Genomic DNA, 12,260 nt, shown 5'->3' on the forward strand with positions numbered 1-12,260 from the left:
GCGGTACCGCGAAGCTCACCTGGTCCGCGTCTTCCCAAGCCGTATGGGCGCCGGCCACTGGCGGGCCCCGGGGCCTCCTCGGTTCTCCGTTTAACGTGAAGTGGAGATTCTCTGCGCCGGCTGGAGATGTGGAGGAGTCAAAGTTATGCCTTTTCTCGGTGATTATGCCTGCAAAGTGTGTCTCCAGCGTCTCTCCAAGATTTCACTATAGGAGGGTCGCTTTCTGCTTCCTACCTCTAGCCGCCATCTTGGAATTCTGTAAAATAGTTTGAAGTCAGGTATTGTGATACCTCCAGCATTGTTCTTTTGACTGAGTATTGCCTTGGCTATTTGTGGCCTCTTGTGTTTCCATATAAATTTAACGGTAGATTTTTCAATCTCTTTGATGAATGTCACTGGAATTTTGATGGGCATTGCGTTAAACATGTAGATTACTTTTGGGAGTATAGACATTTTTACTATGTTGATTCTACCAATCCATGAGCATGGGAGATCTCTCCACTTTCTATGGTCTTCCTCAATCTCTTTCTTCAGAAGTTTATAGTTTTCCTTGTAGAGGTCCTTCACATCCCTTGTTAGGTTTACACCTAGGTGTTTGATTTTTTTTGAGGCTATTGCTCCATCTATTTTGAATGATATTTTTGCTGGGTAGGTATCCTAGGGTTGAAGTTATTTTCATTCAGTTCCTGGAAAACCTCACCCCAAGCTCTTCTTGCTTTTAATGTTTCTTTTGAGAAGTCTGATGTGATTTTGATGGGTTTACCTTTGTATGTTATTTGTTTTTTCTCTCTTACAGCCTTCAATATTCTTTCTCTAGTCTCTGTACTTGTTTTAATGATAATATGTCGTGAGGTAGGTCTATTTGGTCAGGTCTGTTTGTTGTTCTGGAGGCTTCGTGTATCTGTATGGGCATAGTTTTCTCTAGATTTGGGAAATTTTCTGTTATTATTTTGTTGACTATATTATGCATTCCTTTTGCTGGCACCTCTTCTCCTTCTTCAATGCCCATGATTCTCAGGTTTGGTCTTTTGATGGAGTTGGTAAGTTGTTGCATTTTCTTTTCACAGGTCTTTAGTTGTTTAACTAATAGTTCTTTGGTTTTTCCTTTACCATTTCATCTTCGAGTTTTGAGATTCTGTGTTCTGCTTGTTCTATTCTGCTGGATTGGCCTTCCATTTTGTTTTGCATTTCTGCTTTGTTCTTTTTTCTGAGGTTTTCTATTTCCTGAGTCGTTTCCTCTTTCATATTGTCTGTTTTCAACCTGAGTTTATTTATCTCTTTATTTATAGTGTTCTCTGTTTCACTTTGCTGTTTATACAGTGCTTCTATAGTTTCTTTTATTTGTTCTTGTGATTTCTCAAATTCTCTGTTTTTGTTGTCTTGGAATTTCTTGAGTGTCTCCTGTACATTTTGGTTGACCATATCCAGTATCATCTCTGTGAAATTCTCATTGATTACTTGCAGGATTTCTTCTTTCAGAATGTTCTTGTGGGCTTCACTCGGTTCTTTGGCATAGTTTATCTTAGTTTTGTTGGAGTCTGGATCTGCATATCTGTTTTCTTCATTTCCCTCCTGTTCTTGTAGTAATTTATTATTGGGGGAAAATGTTTTCCCTCTTTTTTCCATCTTCCCATCATTGCCCTTGCTATTGTTACTGTCTGTGTACTGTGTGTAATTCAGTATTGTCTAGCTTGTAATAAGAACAATGGTGGTATCTAGAGTGGATGGGTGAGAGGAAAGGGAAATCAAAGAAGGTAAAGAAAAAGAGGAAATAAACAAAAGCAAAGAAACACACACACACACACACACACACACACACACACACACACACACAAAACAAAGGCAAAGAAATAAACAGGGAAAGATAGTGTACCAATCAACAGTGAGCTAAACAGGCATTAGAGAGACAGAGAGGATAATAATTAAAAATATTCCCAAGTTCAAATGCAATAAAGATCCAGTCTTAATTATTTTGGTGTTACTCCTTCAGCCTCCAGTCCTGGTGTTGGTATCTGAGAGGAAGTTCTGTCATTTTTCATCCAAGGGGAAAAAACAAGAAAAAAACAATAGAAAACAAAAAAAATGCCAAGTTCAAATGCAGTACAGTTTCAGTTAGTCTTTCAGCATCCAGTCTTAGTTCTGTCCTTGTCTCATCAAAGGAAGAGAAAAACAAAAGAGTCTGGAAGCAGCTTTGTGAATGTCTATCTGAGGCTGCGGTTCACCTGCCACCTGCTGTCAGCCAGCTGATGCTGCAGGCTTTATTTACACAGATCTCAGGAATGAGCTTTACACTCACCTAGCCACTCAGGCTTTGTTTATTTAGAGTTCTCCTGGACGCATGCCCCTTTTGTTTTCTCCAGTATACAGCCCTACGGGCAATTGCAGTCTTTTGTTTTTATTTAGAGTTCATGTGGGCATGTACCCCTCCCCCACTCTGGTGGAGCATGTTACACTTTAGCAGCTCTTACAAGCTTTCCCCTCTCCAAGCACACTGGGGGAGGTGGTGCCTTCTCTGGCCGCCTTGTTTATTTAGTTTTCGAGAGGTAGTACCCCTTCCCCCACTCTGGTGGAGCTTTTCACAAGACAGCCACTGGTACAAGCTTTCCCTTTTCCAAGGTTGCTGGGTGGCTGCTCCTGCCTTCTCTGGCCGGCTTGTTTATTCACCGTTGGAGTGGGGAGTGCTCCACCCCCCTCTCTGGAGCTCAGAGTACCCCGCCCTCTTTGCTAGGTGTCTTTTTTTTTTTTTCCAGCTGCTTGTTTGTTATTCAGTTTGGTTTTTTTTCTCTTCTTTCCCTGGGTGGGGTCTGTCCCGGGGGCTATTCTGATTTGGCCCAGGGTTCTTTGTGGGAATACTGCATGCCGCTTAGCTCACCTGGTGGTCTGCTTTTCCCAAGCAGGTTAGGAGCTGGCATCTGTCAGCACGGGAGGCCTCCTGGTTTTTCTGTTTAACCTGGAGTGGGGATTCTATGCGTGGGCTGTGGGTGTGGAGGAGTCAGAGTTTTGCCTCTTCTGGTGGTTTTTTCTGCAAGGTGTATCTCCAGCTTCTCTCCAAGATTTTACTTTAGGAAGCATGCTTTCTGCTTCCTCCCTATAGTCGCCATCTTGGAATCTCTCTTGGTTTACTGATTTATTTATTTATTTAGTACTGAGGGTTAGGACTCAGGCTTCTGCTTGCTAGAGTCGTGCTCTACCTCTAGCCCTTTTTGTTCCGGTCAGTTTGATTGATTTTTTTCTTTTTCTTCCCTTTTGTGTGCCACTAGGGTTTGAACTTGGGCCTTGCACTTGCTAGGCAGATGCTTTATCACTTGAGCCACATCACTGGCTGTTGTGGTTGTTTTGGAGATCTAGGTCAGCGTGGATGTCGTCTTCCTATTTTAGGCTTCCCACTATAGCTGAGATGACAGGTTTGTGCCAGCACACTCAGTTTTGTTTTTTTCTCCCCCTCCCTTGAGATGTGGTCTCACAAACATTTTTGCCATGGCTGTCCTTGAACTATGATTCTGAGACTCCCAAGTAGGTAGTATCATAGATCTGAGCTGCTGGCACCCTGCTCTTGATGTATTTTGTTATTGATTGTAATATATTTTTTAGTTGATTCTGTTGGATTTTCTAGGTAGTCAGTCATATTAATTATAAATAGTAGATAGTTTTATTCTTTCCTCTTGGCTTTTCCCACCTTAATTTTTGTCCTGTCTAATGTAGTTACATGCAAATAGAGTTCTAAATTGTTAGAGGGTTCTTGCCTTGTTTCTGATTGGAGTGGGAATGCTTCTAGTGTTTCTTGGAAATGTCATGTGCTGTATTTGATTCTGAGAACTAGTTTATCTAGTATACATTAATGTCCTCTTCATATCCAATAAGTGTTCATTTAGTTCTATTTTATTGAGTTATTTTACTTTTAATAGAGAGTCGGTACTCAATCTTGTGAATTAAAAAAAATTCTCTATGTAGAATGCTATTTTATTCATATGATGGATATGTTGACTATCAGTGCTGTTATTTTTTTGTTTAGATCTGTTTATCTCATGCATTATATACAAATATTTCTTTGTGTTTAATCATTCATACATTCTTGGAATAAGCCCTACTTAGTCTTTATTTTTAAAAATTTTTTTGTGTTTAGACATTTTTTAAGTTGATTTGTTTGGTGGGAGGTGGTACATTGTAGCACTTGCAAAACTTCTTACAACGTATCACATATATCATACTTGGATTCATCCCTCCTCTTTTATTCCCCTTTCCCCCATTCCTGGAATCGTTTCAACAGGTATCATTTTTGCATTTACATACGTGTGTACACAGAATTTGCACCATATCCACCCTCCTAACCTCTTTCCCTGCCACCTCGCCCCTCCCACTGGTACCAAACCCCCAATCCCTCCCCTTCCCCATGCAGGATCTCTCCTACTTAGTCTTAATATATTATTATTTAAAATTTGCTGCCCAGTTTTTTTCTTCAAACGAGTTGGACTTTTTCATTGTTCATAAATGATTTTGCTATTCTATAAAGCTTTGGAAACCTGCATCAATGTTATATTTGCTTTATGAAAAGACCTAGGTGTTTTCTTATTGTGTGTTCAGAACAATTTTAATATTAGTGTTCAAAGCATCTGTTGTTTTTTAGGTTTTGAAAAATTGTCTCATGAAAGTTATTCAAGCTTTAGTGTCTTGGGGTTGGGTTAACAGCTTTCCCATTTCTCCTATGGATATTGATATGGTTAGATTTTTGGGGGATCTTTATTGGTAATGTGTAATTTCTTTATAAAATATATCCATTTCATTCATTTTTAAAAATTACTCTTACAGAGTTGAAGAAAAGTCGTTTATGTAGTTTGGTAGTGGAGTGCTGTCCAAGCATACTAGATACTTTGGGTTTAGTAGCCAGCTCTTCCCACTCCCTTGCCTTCCCTTATTGATACTCATCTTTACATAAATTAGATTTTCCTGGATCAGTTACTTGAAGGAGGTTCCAATGGTTCACTTCTGCCGTAAAGTCAAACTTGTTTTAGGCAGTAAGGTTTTTCTATGTGATTGTGTGTGTGTGATTGTGTGTGTGTGTGTGTGTGTGTTAACTGGGTTTGAACTCTGTATCTCACATGTGCTAGGCAGGTGCTCTACCACTTCAACCATGCTTACAGTCCTTTTACTGTAGTTATTTTTCCAATAGATTTTGCCTGTCCGGGACTGCAATCCTCCTACTTATGCTTCCTGTGTAGTGGGGACGACAGGCATGTGCCATAACACCCAGCTTTATTAGTTGAGCTGGTGGTCTCACTAACTTTGTCTGTACTGGCCTCAAACCTCCATCTTCCCAATCTCCACTTCCCAAGTATCTGAGATTATAAGCATGAACCATCGTGCTTAGCTCTGTGTGATTTTTGTAAGTAAACCGACCAAATCTGTAGCTCTAAAATCAGCCTGAGAGCTGGACTACTTCTGTCCCTAGCCCTTTTCACCCGGGGTTTCTGCACTCAGTACTTGAAATATTGAAATTAGCTTTTGCACTAAAGAAGAAGCTATTTACCTTTAGAGAGTGTATTTTTATACATAGTTTCTGAAATCTATTAGTTCTTCAAACAACACTCCAAACTTCTTAACCCTTTTCTTTCTTGAAGCTTCTTTCAGAGTTTAAGTGCTTTTAGTAGCCTGTGCTTATATTTTGAAGTCTGTGGGTATTTGCCTCTGTGATTTGTTGAAAACTGGAATTATAATGTCTGTTTAAAACTTTTTTGTTGCTTAATGTGATTTCTAGGAAAAGGAAGAAGTTGAATTCTTGTTCATACTGCAGTAATTTAAAAACCTTGAGTTTTTTTCAAAGCTCTGGGCAGATTTACAGTTTTTGTTAGAGATGACATTAAGATCTCATATAATACAATTTATTTTTGACTATAAAAATATAAATAGAATAAAAATTCATGTTTCTCCTTGGAGTATGTGCCTACATATTACTGGAATTTATTTTGCAGCTGTTGGGTGAAAGAAATTGTAAGCATCAGCTATTATTTAAAGTAGGAATACCCCAGAACAATTAACCAAAGCACACATTTTTGAAATCTGGAACAAAATTGGTATATATCTCCAAATACAGTAACAAAGCGATAAGTGTTCCTCCTTGTTCTCTTGTTTGATAGCCTGGCAGGTTAAGAGGTATTCCTTTCTGCTGTCACTTGACTAACAGGCAGCTCTCCCCTGTCCTTCATTGAAATTTTCTCCACTGTTCCAAGATATGTTCTATTTTATCTGTCATTGGGTTTCTTATCTTTTTACATTCCAGAAATTTATTGGAAATATTCTCTCGTGATAGTCCTTCACTAATTACTCTTTATTAGAGTTTAAATAGAGTTCCGATAATTTGAACACTTTAAAAAATTGTTGGAGGTGCTAGAGTTTGAACTCAGGGCCTCATACTTGCTCAGCAGATGCTCTACCACTTGAGCCATGCTCCTGCCTCTATCCTTTTATTAGTATCCAAATAGAGGAGGTAAAGTAATGCTGTCTTTACAGTTTTAACTCTCATATATTTTCAAGACATGAATGTTATATGTCCTTTAATTTTGCATCAGTTCTAAATGTTTTAAACCAGAACATATATTTATTTATTACCACATTGGATCTCAATTATTTTTATGTAGTATATTAAATTTCTGCATTCAGAGAGATCTTGAGATTGAGTCTTAAATGTAAGATTTAATTTTCCCTAGTGTAGTTTTTTTCTCCAATATGGAATTTTTATCCTTTTCCATAACATTTTTTTGTTGTTGTACTTACTTCCTTTCAATCTCTAATTTTGTTATTTCTTTCTTCTCATGTAGTTCTTTTCTTATTAGCCCACTTTTCTAATTTATTTTTAAGATGCTTTGTTCCCTGGCTTGTCATTTAGGAGTTGAAAGTTTCTTTTATTAGCTTATAGTAGTAGTATGGTGGACACTTGAGCTTTTAAAAAAAATTATTAACATGTAATACTTGTACGAGGGGTTGGCATGGATTTGGGGAGCTGTGGGTTGGTAAAAGAATTTAGCTGGACAGAGTAGAAGAAAGCAAAGATTTATTAGAACACCATTGAAAGGGGATAGAATGGCAGGCAGCTATGCAAAGAAGCTTAGCGCTGAGGATATGAAAGTTTTATAGAAATGTATTCCTTTTTCTGTTTTTGTTTTTTGAGACAGGGTCTTACTACGTAGCCCAGGCTTACCTCAAACCCATGATCCTCTTGCTTTAGCATCCCGAGTGCTAGAAGTGAGTGCCAACCCATGCCTGGCTAAAAATGTGTTCCTTTTCATGGAATTTTTAGACAACTTTTTAAAAATTGTTTTATTATTCATATGTGCATACAAGGCTTGGATCATTTCTCCCCCCTGCCCCCACCCCCTCCCTTACCACCCACTCCCCCCCTTCCCTCTCCCCCCCACCCCCTCAATACTGGGCAGAAATATTTTGCCCTTATCTTTAACTTTGTTGAAGAGAGAGTAGAAGCAATAATAGGAAGGAACAAGTGTTTTTGCTGGTTGAGATAAGGATAGCTATACAGGGAGTTGACTCACATTGATTTCCTGTGCGTGTTAGACAACTTATTTTTTAAGTTCTACTCTTCCTCTGTATTTTTCTGATGATGTTATTTGTTTTTCTTTAAGTAATGAGATTTATCCATTCCTAGTGCTTGTCAGCTGACCAGGAGATAGAGTGTACCTGTTTGTACTCTTCAAATTTGGTATCTTTCCTCCCTTTGCCACCCCTCTCCCTCTCTTCCTCTTTTTTTTAATAAAAATACATTTTAGTGATAAAATTCTATGAAATAAATTTGGGTGAGACTTTGCCACAAAAATCCCTGTTCACATTCAGGGTGGTTGTCTGGTTGGTGGGGCTGTATTGGAAAGAAAGAAAATTGGAATCTTCTGAGTGACTTGCTTTTGTATCAGTAAAGGAAGTGAAATTCTTTAAGAGGTTACACTCTTTAGACCAACAGTTGCTACTTTTTGGTCTTAGGACTCAGAGCTATTATTGAGAATCCCAAGAAATTTTGTTTATGTGGGTTATATAGCTCACAGTGTTCGGCATATTAGAAATTAAAACTTGAAATACATATTCATTTAAAACAATAATCAACACATGATTATAACTTTTTTTGTGTGAACACAGTCATATATTCCAAAGCAAAAAGGACATAGTGCGAAGAGTGGCATTTGTTTACTTTTTTATTTTGCAAGGTAGAGAATATCTGGTTGAATTGAAGATGACTGCATTCTCATATCTCTTTTTCAATCTTTGGCGCTGATGTGATCTCTAAAAAACTGTTTGTACATCCCTAAGAGATTTTAAGGGGAAATTATTTCTTACTAGTATTATGAATAGCTAATAGTTTTACCTTTGGTGCTGCGTAAAAAAGTTCTGAAGTATCCCTCCAGGGTTCATAGACGCACTCTGAAAATTAAGCAGTAAAAGCTTTTTGGTACAGATCTGTCAGCCTTGAAGTTCTGGTAGTATATTGACTTTTGGTCTGATTTGGGGGTTTAAAGTTTTCATTTTTATGGTTTTCATTGGCATTCAGTAGGTGTTTTGCAAAGTCTGTATCATAGTTGATAGGCAAACTACTATAAACTGAAAAGTACTGATATTACTTTCTTAGTCTGAGTAGCTGTGTAGATTTTTATAATATTTTTCCTCTTATTTTCATGTGATAGTAGTTATTTATGCATATAAGTAGATGGAAGGACCACTCAAAATGTAACTCATTTATAAGGAAATAAGATTGCCTTGACTTACTGCCCGTTAATTGCCCATTTATTTTTCTGAAAATAGACAAAATAATGATTCATTCTCTGCTTTGATAAACTCCCTGTTTTTTCTTAGTATGACTAAGACTGATTTTCGATCATTTCACATCTTTTGAAATAGTTATGTCTTCATTTCCTGTTTTCTGCCTGAACTCTGTACTTTGAGCTTCAGGGAGTCAGTTGTGTATAATTAAGATCAGTCAAACACCATTCAGGGAATCAACCTTCAATGAGTTTAGGAAATTATTCCTTTTTTTTTTTTTTAAACTTCCCGCACATTGGTGCACTGTACCTGGAGGTACTGCAATACCGGTGGACAGAGCAAGCACCTTTTCTCGCTCTACTCCAAAAATCCATTTCATATATTCTCCTCAGATAGAGGATGTATTAGCTATTAACCTAATAGGAACAGATATTATACTTGATCTTAGCCAAAAGGCTAAGAAGAGATAGGGAATTCTTCTTCTTCTTCTTTTTTTTTTAGTTTGCAGAAATTTGTTAAAATTGTTGGTTTGATCTTCTGTCACAGAGCATCCATCCAGCTGCTTTTCAAAGGTTAAGCTGCATGCTTGCCCTAAAAGCCAAAATTATAGCACATTAATCATAGTTAAAAAAAAACAAAAACAAAAAACATCGTGTAGTGCTTGTTAGTATACAGTAAGGAAATTACTCTTCACTAAAAAAATAAGCATGCCTCTCTTCTGCCCCATCTCACAGGCTCACATAAAATAGAAAATCAATAGATTTGGAAACAGAAAAAAAAGATAAAAATCTCTTTTGAAAACTCCTAGCAGCAAACCTTTTTACTTCTTTACTTTTTATGTCCTTATGCTCATTTAGACTAGAAAAATTCTGAAGAAAATATTTTTACAATAATCTGTTTATTGGTATTTCAAAGTAAAATCTGTGTCCAGTAGAAGATTAATAAATGTTAAGATTTTCTTTTTAATAGCTGTTGAGGTAGGTGATTAAACAGAATTATAAAAATGATTTTTTTTTTTTTCGTGGTACTGGGGCTTGATCTCAGAGCCTTCACCTTGAGCCACTCCACCAGCCCAATTTTTGTGAAGGGTTTTTTGAGATAGGGTTTCATGAACTATTTGCTCAGGCTGGCTTTGAACTGCGATCCTGCTAATGTCTCTCTCCTGAGTGGCTAGGATTACAGGTGTGAGTCACTGGCATCCAGCTAAAAATGATTTTTTTTTAACTGCATTTACTTTCTCAAAGACATGTACATACACATCTGGTTTAAAAAGAATTTTACAAGTGTTCATCTGTTATTTGTATACTTTGTTAGGTAGGAAATTTGGGTTTTCTGTATATTTATGTATTTCATCCCACACTCAGATTTTTCCCAAGGTATTACCCAGCTTTACTTTATTTTCTTACTGAATATGAATTGGAAGGTCTTAAAGTGTTTGTCTAAGACTAGTAAGAAAAACCCCATGTAAGTCTTGTTATTCTTTGACTTTATCTTTTTTTCTTTTCCAGTGTTAGGGGCCTTTTGAGTTTTGTAATTGTTTGTATCATAGTAAAAGAAAAAGAACCTCTGAGAATTTGTTATTGCAAGTATGGCTTATAAGAAGACAGATCATTGCTTAAATGTGAAGATGTGTCATTTACACATAGAGGTTTTCAATGCTTATGCCTAATTTTTTAACATGTAATTACAGATCTAATGGTCAGACTGCATTTTTATTTCAAGGCAGGTAGATGCAAGATAAAGTGAGGGTAATGATGTATTGCCATATATGTGGTATTCAGTTTTTCATTATCTAGTCTATTAGTGTTTTTCATTATTAATATTGAATATGACCTGATGGATCCATTCAATCTCATTCATTTGCCCTATCAGAGGAGAATTTAAGAAAATCATAGTCATGTATAATAAAGAGAATTCTTAATTGCTTTTGTGTGGTGAGCCTAAAGATTTATTATTCCAGAAAATTTCTTTTGTAGTAGTAAATCTTGTTCACTCAAACATGAAAAAAATCATTATATCTGGTGCAGAATATATTTTAAGCATTTCTTTGAAAGATTTACAGTTCTAACACAGAAATTTCTGTTTGCTAAATATAGACATTTACAATATAGAAATATATATATACAATATTTCTATGGAATCTTTACCAATAGTAATATTTCTGTATTCACAGTATAAGAATAATTATATAGAAATATTCCTGTATTTACAATATAGATATAGCTATATTGTATATAAAAATATATTTATGTGTATATATATGTATGTATATAATAGGAGGTACCTATTAGTAGATTCAGAAAGGAAAACAATTACTGGCCTCTTAAAATGATTATGAGACAGTTCACTTTTGCGTAAATAATCTGATCAGTTAGTTACTCACAAAACTGGTTGTGAATTTGTTTACAGGTTAACAGGAACAGGACTGGCATATCATGACTATATTCAGTTCTGGACACTTTTAAATGTGTAACTATGAACAACATGAGCTAATACTTGGTATTATTGCCTAACCTCTTAAGTTTATTAAAATTTTGAAATGAAGTACTGCAGCAAAATTATAGCTTCTACCTTTACAATTGTGTAAGAACAATATCAACTTTCTGCTGGTTATTGTTGAAACAATAGACGGTACTTAGTTTCAGTACATAACTTTAAAAGTAGTTTTGTAGTGCATCTTAATTTTTTTTAATGAAAAAAATTTACATGCTTGTAATACTAGCTACTTGGGAGGCTAAAATCACTAAGATCATGGCTCAAGGCCAGCCCCTGCCAAAACTTCTGAGAGCTTATCTCAACCAATAGCTGGGTGCAGTGGTGTGTACCTTTCATCCCAAGCTATGCTGGAGGTTGGGATCAGGATAATCATAGTTCTAGGCCAATCTCTGTGAAAAAGTATGCAAGACCTTTTTAATGGAAAAGTCTGGGCGTGGTGACATGCTTGCCATCCCACCAGCAGTGGGAAGCATAAAATAGTATTGAGTTGCAGGCCAGCCTGGGCAAAAAAGGAGACTCTATCCCAAAAATAACCAGAGCAAAAAGAGCTAGAGCAGGGCTCAAGCAGTAGAGCCCTCTGCCTAGCAAGTACAAAGCCCTGAATATAAACCCTTAAAATACACACACACACACACACACACACACACACACACACACACACACACTTGCTCAAAGAATAGGTACTTGACTTTCTTAAAACCTTCTATATTTTTAACTTAGGTTATTTTTGTTGGTCATTGAACACACATCTGGTAGTTCTATGCCTCAAGCAGAGTCGGTCTTACCAAAAATAAAATAAGAAAGCTTGTGTTTTGGCCAGGTGATGGCTCATTCTTGTAATCCCGACCACTTGGGAGGTGGAGATGGGGAAGATGGTTAGCAGCTGGCCCTGGGCAAAAATTGTGAGATCCTATCTGAAAAATAACTAAATCCAAAAGGCGTGGGGGAGTGGCTCCAGTGGTAGGGTGCTTGCCTAGCAAGTAGAAGGTCCTTAGTTTAAACTCCAGTAC

At 36.9% G+C, this 12,260-nt stretch overlaps 1 protein-coding gene and 1 pseudogene across 3 annotated transcripts in view; one reads left to right on the top strand and one right to left on the bottom strand.

The window, feature by feature from the left end:
• Rngtt (RNA guanylyltransferase and 5'-phosphatase) overlaps positions 1-12,260 on the top strand; it is a 315,951-nt gene that overhangs the window by 115,308 nt on the left and 188,383 nt on the right. The gene's annotated exons all lie outside the window — the stretch shown is intronic.
• LOC141415801 (U2 spliceosomal RNA) lies at positions 9,048-9,222 on the bottom strand (annotated as a pseudogene).

This window comes from Castor canadensis, chromosome 1 (assembly GCF_047511655.1).
Source record: "Castor canadensis chromosome 1, mCasCan1.hap1v2, whole genome shotgun sequence".
NCBI classification, from domain to species: Eukaryota; Metazoa; Chordata; class Mammalia; order Rodentia; family Castoridae; genus Castor; species Castor canadensis.